We start from the raw sequence: 18,839 nt of genomic DNA on the forward strand, positions 1-18,839 counted from the left end.
TTTTCAAAGCCTACAAAGGAGAAACGTGTCACTGCCTGAATTGCCTCCTAGACTACGTGAAAGATTACTTAGTGTAATCTTCTATACTGATTTTAAGTATAGAGGGAACACATAAAAAGAAGAAATCTCCTTAAAATAGTCCTGTTTTCCCCCCCTATTTGTTGTCACGCATTTAGATTTAAACACACCTCAGTGGTGTAAAGTAACTAAGTACATGTACTCAAGTACAATTTTGAGGTATTTTTTACTTTACTTGAGTATTTCCAATATGCAGTACTTTCACTTCTACTCCACTACATCTCAGAGCCAAATATTGTATTTTCACGCCACTGCAATTATTTGAAAACTTTAGTTACTAGTTACTTTGTGGATTTTGATTATTATTACAAAACATACTTTAACCACTTCAGCCCTATTTAAACTTTGTCTATTTGAAAATAGCAGATCTACAAGCTCACAACGTGTCGCTATGCGATGCATTGTGAGCTTGTAGATCTGCTATTTTCAAAAGATTCTTTATAGCCTACATTTTAGACATAATGATAACTTGTGAACCAGGACAGTCTGCATAAGGAGTACTTTTACTTTTGGTACTTTAAGCACATTTTGATGCCAATACTTTTGTACTTTTGAATACAGGACTTTTACTTAACGAAGTATGTCTACAATGCAGTATATATTATATATATTGATACTTCTACTTAAGTAAAAAAAAAAAAAAAAAAAGTACTTTTCCACCACCGACACTTTCATTTCCCTTCAAAACGTCAATCATCCATTTTTACTCCTCCTAGAGCCCGCCTCCGAACCGAAGGAAATGCGGGCGCGCGTCCGACACGTGATTTATTTGCCAAAAAAAAAAGAAAAAAAAATCCAGTATGGCGGAATAGTTTCGTGAATGGTTTTTTCAAGGCTCTCTCTCTCTCTCTCTCTCTCTCTCTCTCTTTTCTCGCTTTACACCTACGGGTCCTAAAAGCCCTGGACTCACTCACTGCACTGTGACTGACTGACTGGATGCAGGCAGGAGGCTTCGGGGTAAAAAAAAAAAAAAAGTCTAACAAAAACAAAAGGGGGGAGAAGAGAGCCAGACGTTTAGTGTCCGAGGAGGACTGGAGAGAGAGACTCTCATTCAGGTAAATAATAACGTTGTTTTTCCAACACAGCGCGTCAGCAACATACATGATGTTTAATCACTTTTTTTGTGTTGGGGGGGGGGGGGGGTGGGTTGCTGCGCGCGCCGTAAACGGCCGATCTACAAGCTCACAGCGCGTCGCATCCGCGACGCGCTGTGAGCTTGTAGATCGGCCGTTTTCGGCGCGCGAGCCCCTCTCTCGTTGTACGAGAAAAGTGTACACTCGGAGAGAGAAACCAGCGTTGAACTATTAGTTGGTGTTGTGTGTATTTGTTGTTAACTCTCATTTTAAGTACGTGTTACGTGACATTTGCTATTGTTATTCAACAACAACAATAGACTACACTATAATGGAGTGTATTAGTGCAACATTGTTGCTGTGTGTGTGTGCAGTGAGAGCAACAGTTATTATACGCTGTTCCAAAGGGTAACCGAAAGAGTCGCCCCAAAACACGCTCGCCCCCCATTTATTTTCGCGGACCGCTCGCCCCCCCAGCGGTTCTTCTTGTTTTACAGAGGGGGTACGGTTAGAAATAATGTTAGGGTTAGGCGTAGTTTTACTGAGGTTACGTTTAGGTTTAGGAATACCTGGTGGATTTGCCCCGGCGGGTGGGTGTGTTTTGGGGCGAGCGTTCTGGTATTAGAAGCTTCGGCTCGCCGCTGCCTCTCTCTCTCTCTCTCTAGTCTAGGAAATGGAATGGGATTTGTTTTGGGAAGTAAGAGCTCAGCGACGTTTTTGTCCCAACATTTCATGTCACTTTCTCTGAATTGTGCTGCAGTAGCTGTAGAATACAACTCTCGTAGACGTATTTATGATTCTGACTTTTTCAATCTACGAGAGTTGTAGGGTTCACCCCCCATGGACACAGGGACTTACAGCACTATACCCCGTAGACACGCCAAACATGTACAAATTGAAAATAAAGGTGCTTACCTCCACGCCCCAAATGTTAACTGTCGCTACGGGGTAGTAGTTTAATGTAATAATCTATATCTTTCAATAAATAAGTGTTTTAATGCCGTCTGTGGCCGATTCTGTCGGAAGTTACCAATGGGCGGTAGTGACGCGTCCTTCTGGTGAAACCCGGAATTACACTCAATGTAAACAGGAAGTAAACGAGGGTGAAAAAATGGCGTTCGGCCACAGACGGCATAAAAACACTTCTTTATTGAAAGATATGTATTATTACATTAAACTACTCCCCCGTAGCGAGAGTTAACATTTGGGGCGTGGGGGATACACCTTTATTTTCAATTTGTACATGTTTGGAGTGTCTACGGGGTATAGTGCTGAAAGTCCCTGTGTCCATGGGGGGTGAACCCTACAACTCTCGTAGATTAAAAACGTCAGAATCATAAATACGTCTACGAGAGTTGTATTCTACAGCTAGTGCTGCAGATTGACTATAATATCGCAGATTGACTGTCGCTGCACTGCAGGCAAGCGATCTCACATGTGTGTTGTTTGAGTCTAGTCTAGTCAATCACAGATAAGTGAATAACACAGTGATAAGTATGGCCTGTAACCGTGTATAAACATAGCTGTCAGCAGGCTATGCTATTATTATAGATTGTTAGTAGTGTTTTTGCGTTGTGTGCGAGAGCATTTGCATGTGTGTACAGTCAGTGTGAGCAGGAGGAGGTGAGCGAGAAATCGCTGTATTTTTGTTGGCCCACAGCTGCAGCTTTTGGGTGTCAACCTCTGTCTGTGGCAGTGGTGTAAAGTAACTAAGTACATTTACTCATGTACTGTCTGTACTTGTAAAAAAAAAAATAGGTATTTTTACTTTACTGGAGTATTTCCAATGTTCTGTACTTTTACTTCTACTCCACTGCACCAGAGGCAAATATTATACTTTTACTCCACTACAATTATTTGAAAACTTTAGTTCCTTATTACAAAACATACATTAACCACTTCAGCCCTATATACATTTCGGCCATTTGAAAATAGCCGATCTACAAGCTTAGCTCACAATGCCTCACGATGCGAGGCATTGTGAGCTTCGATATCTGCTATTTTCAAAAGATTTTATACATTTGAACACTTGTGAAATGGGACATTCTGCATAACGAGTACCTTCTACTTTTGGTACTTTAAGTACATTTTGATTCCAATACTTTTGTACTTTTACTCAAGTAAATTGTTCAATTCCAGACTTTTACTTGTAACAGAGGATTTCTATATTGCAGTATTGATACTTTTACTTAAGTGCAAAAATTGAGTACTTTTCACACCACTGGTCTTTGGTAATGTGTAAACACCAATCCTTGCTCCCAGGCAGCAGTAGGGCAGACCTGTTCCCTGCTCCTTCGGCCTCCTTTAGCCTCTGCTGGCGGAAACTATTCGCTCAAACATTGCATTCCTGCTCCCAAGGAACTGGTGTTCCAGCACTTGTAAATTCCAGGACCCCACAGGAAGAAGGTCGTAGTAGCAAAAACGTCCAGAAAACTTTGGCACGGTGCAAATGATGACTCCTCTGCTCTGAGGGAAAAGGAGGTGATTGGTGATTGGTCAGACGGGGGACTCACACACTCATCCTGTCTCTCCCTCCAAACTTTCTTGCTGATTCCTCACAGAGTTGTGCTGTGTGCATCATGCCTGGCTGCCAGGCGGATATTATGGAACCACTCAGGCCCTGTTGGATAATGGCCTCACAGGCTCTTATGTTATGCTACATAATTCATAACTTCCTTATGTATTATATGCCTGCCTGTATGTATTTATTAACAATAATCAGATTTCCATATAGCATTAGAAACTGTGTGTGTGTGTGTGTGTGTGTGTGTGTGTGTGTGTGTGTGTGTGTGTGTGTGTGTGTGTGTGTGTGTGTGTGTGTGTGTGTGTGTGTGTGTGTGTGTGTGTGTGTGTGTGTGTGTGTGTGTGTGCGAGATATACATATACATCACACACACATATACTCTACAGGTTCGTAACGTTGCACCACCAATCCGTCTGGTATAGTGTATATGTACTATGTATATAGGCATATATATATATATATATAGTATATGTGTGTCTTTCTCCATTTTAGCCATTTTTTATTCTATTAATTATTTACCCTATATAGCTATAGCTTCAAAGTGCGGCAAAAAACTAAACTCAAGAGAAAACTGAGTTTTTGAAAAGCAGGGACGTCTGTGGTGTCTGTGGGCCTGAATTATTTACATCCAGAATCACAATATAGCCTCTGAAGACGGGTAAACAGGTGGGGAGGCTCAGGAATCACAGAAGAAGGCATTAAACTTGCTCTTTCTTCTTCACATGTCTAGCCTGGCCGCCTACCAATTTGCCAGATAGACTTCCTTCCATAATGTTTGCTTCCTGAACGCAATTGTAAAAATTGGAAGTCCCGGTCACGTACTGTAGTAGATGGTGCTCCACAAACGTCAAAGCTGGCTCTGCTTTCATCGTTCTTCTAACACCTCACACTTCTTTTGCACAGTGTCTCCAGTGGTGGACAAAGTATACACTCAAGTAAATGCTCAAGTATTCGAATGTGCAAGTTATAAAGTACATTTTCTTTAATATCAATGCATTGATGTATTGACATTTAGAACATAACCCCCCCCCCCCCCGCAAATAGCAGATCAAATAGCAGATCTACAAGCTCAACATGTCGCATCGTGACGCGTTGTGAGCTTGTACACCTATTTTCATATATTTGAAATGGGGCTAATTGAGTACATTTTGTAAGTTTGGGTCCAAAGAGTCCCTTCCTAGAAATATAGTGTATAGTCAAAAGTACAATATTAATATGTGAAATGTAGCGGAGTGAATGTCATGTGCTTGCAAAAATATATATATAAAAAAAAAAGAAAAAGTACTGTACTCAATTAAATGTACTTACTGTCCACCACTGCATTTCTCTCCCACATTTTCCTCATTCTTACACCTCTTGTGCTCTCAGTGCCTCTGTGAGTTGCTACAGAGTCCTGATTTGACCACATTCGCTCTTAAAACCTTATATCATTTTGTTGCCCGGGGTCGCCTAGGGGTCTTTACATGGTCACCTCCTTTTTTTTCTCTCTTCACCAAATCCCTTTAGCCGATATACAAGTGTACAACATGTCATGACACGTTGGGAGCTTGTACGTCTGCTATTTTCGCTGAATGTATGCCTATTTTCGCAGAATGTTTGCCTATTAAGATACGCCCAGAATAGGGATGCTAGGGATAGTAGGGATCATGTGGTTAACCCATTAACATCTGTGTGTCATTTTTAGATTCCTTTTGGCTATTCAAAAATAGCAGATCTACAAGCTCATAGCGAGGCATCGAGTGCGGCGCTATGAGCTTGTAGATCTGCTATTTCTTTTTTTTAAAGCAAACATTTTTAACTAAAATATTTGCTTCGGGGGGGTCCCTGGAACAACATGTTTTGAGATGGGGGTCCGTGGCCAAATACATTTTGGGGGTCCTTGACATGGAAAAGTTTGAGAACCACTGATTATAGCAACATACGTTTTTTTCAAAAAACTAGGATTTAGAAGACATTTGTAGAATTTGCCCAAATGTTCAAGATCTTTAAAAAAAATAGCAGATCTACAAGCTTGTATATCTCCTATTTTTGAATAGACCAAAGAAATCTTAAAATTACACAGATTCTTTCCCGGTCTTAATGGGTTAAACAAAATGTTGATCTCAGTTATGCTTCACTTCATTTGGCTCCAATTCACGGGCCACGAAGGAATGCAGTCCACACAGTGACACTTCTTTTTACTAACACCATTACTGTCACGTAATTAATTACACAAAAATATATGAATGTAGCCTCAAGTCAATTCTCAACATTTATAAGGATTTGCATGCACCCCTTCCTCTGTGTGTGTGTGTGTGTGTGTGTGTGTGTGTGTGTGTGTGTGTGTGTGTGTGTGTGTGTGTGTGTGTGTGTGTGTGTGTGTGTGTGTGTGTGTGTGTGTGTGTGTGTGTGTGTGTGTGTGTGTGTGTGTGTGTGTGTGTGTGTGTGTGTGTGTGTGTGTGTGTGTGTGTGTGTGTGTGTGTGTGTGTGTGTGTGTGTGTGTTCAAAAGAACACATGTCTGAGCACACAGACTTGTGTTTGTAGGTCAACCGTGTGTTTTGCTATCTTACCATCAGTGGTGTAAAGTAACTAAGTACATTTACTCAAGTGCTGCACTTAAGCACAAATTTGAGGTACTTTTACTTTACTGGAGTATTTCCAATTTTCAGTACTTTTACTTCTACTCCACCACATCTCAGAGGCAAATATTGTACTTTTACTCCACTAGAATTATTTGAAAACTTCAGTTACTAGTTACTTTGCAGATATACATTATTATATTCTAAAACATACATTAACCACTTTAGCCCTATTTTATACCTAGGCTATTTGAAAATAGCCGATCTACAAGCTCACAACGTGTCGCATCATGAGCTTGTAGATCGGCTATTTTCAAACATTTTAGTACTTTAACTTTTGGTACTTTAAGTATATTTTGATACCAATACTTTTGTACTTTTACTCATTTATTTCTTTTATTTCTGACTTACGCTCACAACGATGCGACGCGTTGTGAGCTTGTAGATCTGCTATTTTCAAATAGCCTAGGTATAAAATAGGGCTAAAGTGGTTAATGTATGTTTTATAATGTAATCATTTACTGTATATCTGAAAAGTAACTAGTAACTAAATTTGTCAAATAATTGTAGTGGAGTAAAAGCACAATATTTTCCTCAGAGATGTAGCGGAGTTGAAGTAAAAGTACTGAAACATTGGAAATGGCCTACTCCAGAAAAGTAGAAATTCCTCAAAAGTGTACTTAAGTACAGTACTTGAGTAAATGTACTTAGTTACTTTACACCACTGCCCACAGTACAACAATCCTAGAGTGTTAAATTCACCCTGAAAGTGTAAAAAAAAAAAAAAAAAAGGACCCGTAATGGCCAGGACTTTGCCATGCCGAAATAAACTTGTTTATCTCCGTTCCATTGTTCTTTGTCGGGGTTTTTGGCCGGACCTTCCGAAAGTTTCCAGCGTTATCTTCCAATAATCAATTAGCGAGAGTTGGCATTGGCAAAACCTGCTTGTTTGTGGATATTCCGTGGACAATTGTCAGACTTAATGGACACTAATGGGGGTCAATGGTGCTGTCGTGACAGAGGGGACCCTGCGGTGCACGAGCACACTCAAACCAGCAGGACTGTGTAAACAGCTTGGCTGGAGCCTCCAGCCACTTCCCATCCACACAGAGACTATACTGATGTATTATGTATTATTCTATCTGTGAGGAGAATGCCACTGTAGGCACGAACCACTGTAAACAGGGCTCGTATTTCAGCAAGATCTGTGTCTCTGTCTCTCTCTCTCACACACACACACACACACACACACACACACACACACACACACACACACACACACACACACACACACACACACACACACACACACACACACACACACACACACACACACACACACACAGAGTATGTGTCCTACCTGACACCAGCAGGGTTGCCAGATCTGCTTATTATAATCCCCCCGCAAGATTTTATTTGAAAATAGCAGATCTACAAGCTCACAGCGCGAGCTTGTAGATCGGCTATTTTCAAATAGCTGATGTATGTGTTAAAGTGCTCATGTGTGGCCCATAGTCGCTTCCTTTGGGCTGGTTTTCCTAGACCCTGGTTGCTTTGTTTCTCTCACAGAATCTGGCAACGCTGGACACCAGGGTCTACGTTTCTCAATGTAAGTAGTCGGGAGACTATCCAGCAACCACTGCCGGTGGTGCGCTAGTTAAATTGTGTTAACGTACTGTTTACAAGATTTGTTAGAATAACATTTTATTCATTCAAAATGATGTTCCGCATTGCAACTTCTGCTCAGATATACTGTAGAAATGTTTAAAGAGGCACCGTGGCAGGCTGTATCTACTTTCACTTTCACCTAACTACAGAGACACTTTTATTTTCTGTTTGAAGAAATGTAGTGCAATTTTGTTTCAATGCAAACGCTGATGACATTTTTAAATGCATAATTGCAGTTTTACTAGGCTTGACTCGGTTACAGTCAGTGCTGGTTTTGCATCAATTTCCCTTTTCACCACTTAAAAAGACAACGCAATATGTTGAGCACTGGAGAGACGGAGGGATAGATGGCATTAGAGAGGGAGTGAGATTAGGCAAGTAGTTGGCAGAAAGCAACAAAGGAACATTTAACCCATTCAGACCTGAGATACCATTCTACACAATGTCTTCTAAATCCTAACAAAACTATACTAACTAAACCAAAAACTAAATCCTACAAAACAGTCATTGGTTCTCAGACTATTTCATGTCAAGGACCCCCAAATGATACGTACAGTATTTGGCCGCGGACCCCATCTCAGAATATGTTGTTGGACCCCCCCCCCCAAAGATTTGAGTTAAAAATGTTCGCTTCAAAAATATATATTCTAAGATTTAGACACATTTTCACGATTTTTCAAAAATAGCAGATTTACAATCTCGTAGCGCGGCACTCGGTGCCGCGATACGAGCTTGTATATATGCTATTTTTGAATAGCCAAAGTAATGGTTAAAGTTGTTACACATATGCGTTCCCGGTCTTAATGGGTTAATGGTCCACTACAGAGGGGTCTTGGCCTCAGCTGATGAGATTGTGTACGGCGATGACCCGATTCTCTCCTCATGGGGGCACCAACAAAATTTGGTACCTCTGAATCATTGTTCCTGAGTGACCCTTATTCACCTCATCCGCCCCTACGGTTACTTGGCACCCTGTTAATAAGCCCATTTAACTCCATTGTGCCTTTGCTAGGGTCCTGGCCCGGCTTTGAACCTCTTCCACCACATCCTGCTTTCCCCCAAACTCAATTAAACAAGGGTTTGAGGGGTTTTGGCATTGTTTGTGGATGTCTTGTGGATGTTGTCAGCCTAATGGATACTAATGGGTGTCTATTAATGGCACTGTCCTGCTCAGGGATAAACAAGGTGACGGGACTCCATGGCACACAGGCACACACACACACACACACACACACACCCACACACACACGCACACGCACACAGGCACACACTCACACTCACTCTCACACACACACACAACCAGCCTCACACCCAGCCGCTCTCACCCGTGTCCATGACACCAGTGGTGGGAAAAGTACTCAAATGTTTTACTTAAGTAAAAGTACCAATACTGCAATGTAGAAGTACTCTGTTACAACTAAAAGTCCAGAATTCAAAATGCACTTGAGTAAAAGTATTGGTATCAAAATGTACTTAAAGTACCAAAAGTAAAAGTACTAAAATGTTTGAAAATAGCAGATCTACAAGCTCACAACGCATAAAATAGGGCTAAAGTGGTTAATGTATGTTTTATAATGTAATAATTTATATCTGCAAAGTAACTAGTAACTTAAGTTTTCAAATAATTGTAGTGGAGTAAAAGTACAATATTTGCCTCTGAGATGTAGTGGAGTAGAAGTAAGAGTACGGAACATATAGAAATACTTTTTACTGACATTAGTGGTTTATCTATTACCTCGCCACCAGTGTTGGATAGGGGTTGTTTTTGCCCCATTCAGTTTGTCTGTCTGCTTGTCTTTTTAGCACAATAATTCAAGAACGGATACCAGGATTGTTGTGAAACTTAGCAGGAATGACTAGCCGGCAACCTGAAGACATTGAGTAAATCTTTGTAAATGTCACAAATAAGGTCAAGGTCTATTTTTTTTAAAGCAAAATAACTTCATTTTCATGAATCAGTCAAATTCATAATCAAGGTCATCTTTTTCCCAAATAACTTTATAATGGATGGATTTTCATTAATCTTGGTGGGGGTGATCAGTACGGCTGCCTTGAAGAGATGATTAACTTTTGGGTCGAAAAGGTCAAGGTTAGGCTTGCGTGATACTTTCTATTTTCATATCGTGATTCATGGCATGGCCACTCAAAATGGCTGATACACAATCCAAGGATCGTCAGAGGTCCGGCCTCCCTTTAGCCAATTTTAATATAGGATAGGGAATGCAAAAGGATTGCATATGTTTTGAGACAGAGTTGGTATGCTTGCAGACAGTGTTGAATCATATTTTGATTTCGTTTAAAAAAAAAAAAAAAAATCCATTTAGTTTTAGTCATCTTTTAGTCATCTGAAATGTTTTAGTGTAGTCTAGTTTTATTCAACTAAATCTGCAGTTGAACTAGAAAAATGTGCTCCTCGGAGCACAGGTGTCCGCCAGGGCAGGCAGGTTATTGTGGGCCATGTTTCACGGCAATCGGATACTGCGTCCATGAGGCATTTTGTTCAAAACGGGCCACTCCTGCAAACTTTGGAAGCCAATCTTAGCCAATCAGGATGGAATATGAAAATCTTGATCACATGACTATGGAGATTCTGTGTACCGATTTGCGTGATGTTTGGACAAAATCTGTAGGAGTAATATCATTTTCTTTTAAAAATCTGCCCCCTTGGTGGTGCTAGAACAGGCCGATGTGAAAGATTTTGTACAGAGATTCTTCCTGGGCCTCCAAGGGAGTGTGCATACAAAGTTTCACGGCGATTGGCCCAATGGTGCCTCGCTGCTCACAGAAATATGCCTGTTATAGCGCCAATATGTGGCCAATTTGATCCTGCGAAGCGTTGTGAGCTTGTAGATCGGCTATTTTCGAAGCGTGGCACCCACTAATGTCTTAGGATTTCTTCTCCACTATACTAGTCCCCTCCCTAACATTTTTGTCTATTTTTCTTTTGTTGACGAAATTGTCAGTATATTTAGTCATAGTTTTTGTCATCATTGCTTAGTTTTTACTTAGTTTTCGTCTGTGAAAAAAAGCTGTTGACGAAATTAACACTGCTTACAGAGACGGAGATATTTGAGACTTGGAGTTGACCTGTTATTGAGAGAGTTTATAAAAGACCATTATTATTTAATTTTCAACAATTATTACATACAATAACATGGACAGAACATGCATAAAAGACAAAACAGTCCTAAGTGCACATACCGTAAATAAACTGCAAACAAACTGAAAGCTATTTTCTGTCATGCCTTTATTTTTAGGTCAGGGTTGGTGCATAAACATAACATTACCTTGAAAGCTGTTTGACAGAAGAAATGTCCGGCTCTTCAATTCCCAAAAACTGCATTAACCCATCTTACAATTTTATGTGGTGAAAAACCGTGTTGAAGCCGCCAGTCATCATGTCCAAAGTATCTGATGATGGTTACTGCGTCTCAGAATGTTAAATGCAAAAGGATTCAGAAGGTCGATTTTGCACATCACAGAAAATGCCAGGATGTTACATTTGTTTTAAGGGCTTGAAAAAGCATGCGCCGCGTTTCGAGCTTGTGGATCTGCTACTTGCTTTTTGTGTGACGCTCAAGTAGGGCATTAAATTACGAAAAAACACATAAAGTTAATATATATGGAGATAAGAGTTTTCTGCCAGACAGCAACGATATGGTATGAAGTGTGTGCAGTAGGTCTAAGGTTGTCATTTGGCTCGTTGATATTTTGTCACATGATCATCATGCTGCCACATTATATGCTACCACTGTATTATTATACAGCCAGGTTAAAGGGGGTAGGACATATTGTCCTGAAGTGCTAAATACTGTATTCACAAAGCCTCTAATAGTAGGCAGTGAGTAAAGAGACTGATTTCAATACACTCTGCTGTTAACACATTGACCGCCAGAGGTTAATCTCATAATGTACTCACCAGTGCCAACGTTTTATTGTTGTTTTTTGTTTTTTTCACGTCGCCATAGACCTCGTTAAAATCCTTAAGATTGAGCTGTGCACTGTTTGTAAACATCGCGGACATCTCCCTGCGTCTACCAGTCCAAACCACGTGTCAAACGGGGCATCCATGTTGTAGTTAGAACAGTTTATGTTAAACAGTGATCAGCGAGGAGAAAAACTACAATCGAAGAAAATGGCGTTTCAGTGTGCGCTTTAGAATGGAGGCCAACGGGATCGGGAAAACGTGATCCAGAATAATTCCGTTTCCGGTGGTGTTACAATGAAATGTTCCGTATAGAAAATTGAAAAAAGTTGTTTTTTTTCGAAAAAAAGGAAAAAGCACCACAGCCCGTAGGCTACGGGATCGGCGCTGTACAGTTGGATTTATTGGCCCGTAGGCTACGGGCCTGGCGGTGAGAGTGTTAAGAGCATGAATGAAACATGGACATTTTATTTTCCGCTGTGTAGATTAGTGCTGTGAGCTTTCCTCAAATTTCTATGCTGTTATAATTTTTAATATTCGAATATTTTATATCAGCGGTTCTCAAACCTTTTCATGTCAAGGACCCCCTAATTGACACTTATTAGCCCACGGACCCCCATTTGAAAAGATAAGCCAGGGACCCCCATAAGAGAAGATCTTCACGGCTCTAGCAGTGATTCTCAACCATTTTAATTTCAAGGACCCCCAGTTTGACATGCATTAGGGCTACGGACCCCCATTTAATGGCATTTCTGTCTCTGAGACCCCAATTTATATTGTAAAATCAATGTTAATGTAACTCAGAAAGTGTGCAAATGGAACCAAATGGACCCATAAGGGTCCATTTGTTTCCTAACTATCCATTAGCTGGGGACCCCCTGGAACTCCCTCAAGGACCCCTGGGGGTCCCCAGACCCCACTTTGAGAACCAATGTTTTATATAATATATAATTATATAAAATAATGTATAGTTATACAATCATAAACACCCGTGACGCGTGCGTGCATAGAAATGCTATAACAACAGGCTTAACAGCTATCGGGCTGTGGTTCAACCACTTAAAATTTCTCACTTGCGTGGGTGTGTAAAAGTGGCTACTTTTAGACGGATGTTTTTTTGTTTGTTTGTTCTTTATTTAAACCAGGGTAGTAGCTATGAGCACAAGTGCTCATTTTCAGCAACGCCCCGCGCATAGAAACACACAGACGGACGGATAGACACATTAAAACCTGGGCGCTGACCAGTACGACCACAGTCTTAGACTGTTGGTGGTCACTCACTAAGCAGCTCCGCTGGCACCCATTTCGGATGCTGTCGATGCACTGAATGTGACATTGTATCACGTTTAATCAGACCTATTGATTGCTCCAAGTAGGTGAGATACTGACCAACCCATGTTTAACCCATTAAGACCTGGAACGCATCTGTGTCACTTTTTGATTTGAGCTAAAAAGCATTATTTTATACATTGGCTATTCAAAAATAGCAGATATACAAGCTCATAGCGGTACCTTCCGGCAACAAGGGCGCCCCTCTAACCTTTAGGCCACCACTGCCAGAAATATTACATGTTGCTGTTATATTATAGCGAGATCCATCCACCGTTCCACAGCCCTATCCATTGTACTTTTACTAGCGAGAACGGGCTTTCCATCCACCGTCCCCAGGGCTGTTGATCGCCATATGGTCCACGTTGTAGCGACTGCGACAGCGTAAACAGTGTTCTACATAGATCAACTTTCGCTGTTAATTTCATAATTATGAAAGTTTCTTAAACTCACCTTTCAAGTGAAGTTTATGGGGGGAAAGGGAGGTGGAGTCTTGCCTGCTGCGCTGAACCAACATGGTCGGTCTCGGTCTCAGCGTGACCAGACACACACACACACACACACGCACACGCACACGCACACACAGGCGCACAGCCGAGCGCCCCCAACACAGACGCATTGTTTGCAGTGCGTGCCGTGCATGCACTCAAACTTTACGGTTGATCCCGCGTGACGTGATGAAAGCATTTGTTTTCACATCGGTGGGTCAGGGAAGAGAGTCATCATTAGATTCATTACTCAGTACATTATTTACGGAGGGATTTTTATTAAAGCAACATTTCAAATGGCAAATTCAACATTCAAAGATTTATAAATGTTTTTCATATTCGAATTATACTCTAGTACTCCTGAAATCCGTTCCGACAGCCCTAAGTGTAGATTGAGTGGTAGAGAGGTGTAGGAGGGTCAAGGGAGAGAATGACGAAGGCTAATATACTGTAGGTGGAGCATGAGAAATGGGTTAAAGAGAGTGTGATGGTGAAAGAGAGTGCAAGTGAGAGGGAGAGAGAGAGAGAGAGAGAGAGAGAGACGGGGGAAGTTGAGTGGGCTACTGTCACTCAGAAGGCCGAACAGACGGCGTTACTGGAAAGTGGCTACTTCCTGCTTTTTGTCTGATTCCGAATAGACAGCCCTTTGTCACCAGGGGAACGGCGCGGGGGTGTCTGGAACGTCATCCTTTGCCGAGACGACGGACTCACGACTCTATTATGGACGGCGTGTATCCCACTCAGTGCTTGACAACGTGATTGGAGGCTATACACGTGATGCAGGCAGCCTGCTTGAAAGCCCTCTCTCCTTCGCTTAACCCTTTTAGACCGGGAAAGAATCGGTGTCATTTTTTTTATTTTTCTTTGGCTATTAAAAAAAAAGGAGATCTACAAGCTTGTAGATCTCCTTTTTGTAGCTTGTAGATCGTCAATTTTTGAAAAATCGTGAAAGTTTGTGCAAATGTTTGAATATATAAATATATATATATTTTTTTTTAAAGCAAACATTTGTAACTCAAATCTTTGCTTCTGGGGATTCTACAAATGTCTTCTAAATCCTACAGTTTAAAAAAACAACAACGTAGGTTCTCAAACTTTTTCATGTCAAGGACCCCCAAAATTATATGTATTTGACCGCGGACCCCCATCTCAAAATATTTTCTAATGGGGACCCCCAGAAGCAAAGATTTGAGTCAAAAATGTTCCCTTTAAACATATATATATATATTCAAATATTTGCACACATTTTCACGATTTTTCAAAAATAGCAGATCTACAAGCTCATAGCGCGGCACTCGGTGCCGCGCTATGAGCTTGTATATCTGCTATTTTTGAATAGCCAAAGAAATCTAAAATGACAGACATGCGTTCCCTGAATTGAATGGGTTAAATGAAGTCAGAGGCCGGTATCTCAGCCCAAATCAAGTTTTCAGGCTTCAGGCATGATAATGTAAAAAGGAGAGAGTGACAGAATTCATGATAATAATAATAATATGTGAATGTGAATTTTTTTCTCCGTTTATTTTTTAACATTGAAGTGAATGGAGCAGCAAATCTTTGGAAATTGTTATCTCCTAATTCGTTGTGAATAACGAAAACATTTAAAAACGAAAACATTTGAGAAGATTTTTAGAATTTTATTTTTTGAGTTTTCTTTAACAATTCATTTGCATTCCACCATGAAATATTTGTAGGAATCCTGAGTGTTATTTTAACACAGAGTGTACAAATGGAACCCAATGGACCCATTACAGATCGATTTGGTTTCATTTGTACACTCAGAGATAAATGTATATACACATATAAAACGATGCGTCAGAAGGGGGGAAAGGATTGGGCATAATACTGATGTCATCAGTATTATGCCCATGTATGAGCACGCCTATATATGGGCATATCGATCAGATCGGAGGCTCTGGACAACCGCCTATCTGAACGACTCAACGCCGCGCACCGCACTCCCTCGAGTCCTCACAGGAGCGCACGCCGAGTTAGATGATGGTTGGTCCCATATATATATATATATATATATATATATGGGCATGGCCATATATGGGCATAGCGGTGGGATCGGCGGTTCTCCCGTCGGCGACGCGCGTGCTGAGTTTGAAGTCGGTCAGACAGTTTCCGAGATACGTGCAGCGTTGCCAGATTCTGTGAGAGAAACAAGCAACCGGGTCTAGGAGAACCAGCCCAAAAGAAGCGACTATATGGGCCACATGAGCACTTTAACATATACATCAGCTATTTGAAAATAGCAGATCTACAAGCTCACAACACGTCGCGATGCGACGGGTTGTGAGCTTGTAGATCGGCTATTTTCAAATAAAATCTTGCGGGGAAATTATAATGAGTAGATCTGGCAACCCTGGATACGTGAACTACAGACGTGCTCACAGACGGACAGAGATGTCATGTATGATGTGTTTTATCCCTGCTTCTGTGATCAGACTGAATTAAATGCATGCGTTTCCTTTTGGGAAATGCAGACCGATATGTTTGATAATTATTTTCGATAATGTCACAATTAAACAATTTAAATGAAAAATGATGTCAACCACATTAACCTTGGCATCCCTATTTCGGGTGTATTTGTCAAAATTATTAAGTTTCTTTTCAACAACAATAACAGAGAAAGAAGAAATAGCAGATCAACAAGCTCACATTGTTAGCTTGTAGATCTGTTATTTTCTCTGTTTGTCGTACACCAGCTTAGGTGGTTCCGATTTGTTTTTACAAATCGAACCCTGGCGAGACCTGTTTTGCAGCCTTTCCCTATGAACATACAGTAAACGGACCATTTCGAACACAGTTTTTACCGGTTTGCTCACTTCTTAGGATTTTTGAGAGCGACAGACCAAAGTGCCCTGTGTGTAATACCGTATAATTATACCATCTGATTAGATTAGATTCAACATCAACAAGTACTTTACAAACGTATTTCTTTGATTTGACACATTCCTAGTCTTATCCTTTTTTCACCTCCATATTATCAACAAGAAACATGACCCCCCCCCCCCTCTTCCCACGTCCTTGTTACTCAGCGGCTGCGTTCCTCAGCCCGTGTGTCTTTTCAGTAGCCGGCTGGCTGATTGATGCCATGTCCCGCGGTTACACTTGACCGTGTTCCTCTCTCTGGCAAACATGAGTGAGCAGCGGCAAGCATTGTAAACATGAGAGAGGTGTCCCTGTCATGCCAGATAGGATGTCATGTCACTTTCCCTCTTTCTGCAAACTCGCTCTCACACACACACACACACACACACGCACACGCAGACATAAAGGGCTGTCATCATGATCATGAACATTCTAGTTGCCACTTAAATGCTGTTTTGGGCATTGAACGTTGTCGCACATAAATAAACATTCACATTTCTACGCTTTTTAAACAAAACATTGCGCATGGGCATGGCATATATGACAAGTAACTTAAATATCGTCACTGTCGGGTAGAAACCTTGTATGTCCAAAAGCGTTACTTTTCAGGAAATGGGGAGAAATGGGGAAAAAAAAGGTATATATTCATGGATGTGTTTTAGTTTTAGTCGCATTCCTAAGCCAATAATTTGATGACCGGCAGCGGTTCCGGTAGGAGAGTGTCTCCTACCGGAACCGCTGCCAACCGGTCCGCTGGTCATCAAATTATTGGCTTATAGGAATGCGACTAAAAAAAAAAAAAATCCATGAATTCAAGTGACCATGGGTCCATGGGACCATGGGTGACTAATCGATATTTTTTTAGGGATGAACTATCCCTTTAATAATTAGCCATGCCCTACAGTGGACCAGTGACAGTCTAGCCATACCTCGGCGTCCTGCCACTGTCCTGGGTATAGCAGCAGCCACAAAACATCCATATCTGTCTGGGCCTTCAGGTACTAAGTCGTCCCCTTACCGCACCGTCTCGTTTTTAAACCAAAATGTGCTTCCTGTTGATCCCTGTCATTTATTTTTAACCCATTAAGACCTGAGGACCCGATTCTACAAAATGTCTTCTAAATCCTAACTGTTTTCTGAAAAAATATATGTTGCTAGTAGCCTGAAAGAGCGAGCCCTATCGATGGTCTTGAAGGGCGGATCCAAACCCAGGCGGTTGGATTCCAGCGCCGCTTACTATTGCTTCACCACTCTATGTCCCCGCCTCCCCTCCGCCCCCCCCCCGGCCTGTGCAGGGAACACGCTGACGTCACCAAATTTAGAGCGACGCCCCTCTGCACTCTGATTGGTTAGGAGATAACGAGGTTCACTCCCACCACCTTTCCTGCATGGTTCCCCCAGACTTTTTTTCTTTTGTAACAAAAGAAAGGCATGGGTTTCCGAGGCTACTATATCAGTGGTTCTCAAACTTTTTCATGTCAAGGACCCCCAAAATTATGTGTTTAGCCGCGGACCCCCATATTTTGTTCCAGGGACCCCCAGAAGCAAAGATTCGAGTTAAAAAATCTTGGCAAAAAAAAACATATATTCAATGCACCAATTTTCACGATTTTTCAGAAATAGCAGATCTACAAGCTCATAGCGCAGCACGAAGTGACGCGCCATGAGCTTGTATATCTGCTATTTTTGAAAGGCCAAAGTATTAAATAATGCTTTTTTTTAGCAAAAAAACATTTAATGACACTGATGCGTTCCCGGTCTTAATGGGTTAAATAAAGTCTGTTTGGGAAGTGCACGTCCTTCGCATTGCCACCAAAAAAAGACATACCGGTAAACGTTGGCATCCCACAAAAAAGGAAAAAAAAAAACATAAACATGTCAATCAACGGCACGGCTGGCGCGGCCACTAATCCCGCTCACCAGCTGAATTATTCATAGTCAATTAGGGGCTGAGAGGCCGAGGCTGTCTGCGCGCGGCAACAAGAGCGTTTCTCGATGATTCATTCCGCGTGCTATATGCAAGGGGTCCCTAATTGTTGTTTACCGCTCGCTATGCCCCGACCACATGTTATTTTTATGCTGTCATGATTACTTCAGGCACGCCTCGGAGTACTTGGGAAATGAAGTCCATTAGGAGAGACCCCGAGAGTTGTATTTCTGTGTCTGTCAAGTGCTTCAAGGAGAACGTTTTTACAGACGCTACATATTGCTGCTGCCGGGCAGAAACCTCTCAAACCTTGTTGTCTCCATATTTCAACTTTTTTATGAACTTTTTTATGTTTTTTTCATTAACTCTTTGACTGCCAGAAATAAGACAT

At 41.4% G+C, this 18,839-nt stretch overlaps 1 protein-coding gene across 1 annotated transcript in view; it reads left to right on the plus strand.

The window, feature by feature from the left end:
* Positions 1–981: 981 nt before the first annotated feature.
* LOC308073682 (histone deacetylase 4-like) overlaps positions 982–18,839 on the plus strand; it is a 247,764-nt gene continuing 229,906 nt past the window's right edge. Inside the window, exon 1 of the mRNA XM_080412737.1 lies at positions 982–1,133. The gene's annotated coding sequence lies outside the window, so the exon portion shown is untranslated. The remainder of the gene's footprint in view (positions 1,134–18,839) is intronic.

This window comes from Gymnoscopelus braueri (genome assembly GCF_963280865.1).
Source record: "Gymnoscopelus braueri genome assembly, chromosome: 18".
In the NCBI taxonomy this organism is placed as follows: domain Eukaryota; kingdom Metazoa; phylum Chordata; class Actinopteri; order Myctophiformes; family Myctophidae; genus Gymnoscopelus; species Gymnoscopelus braueri.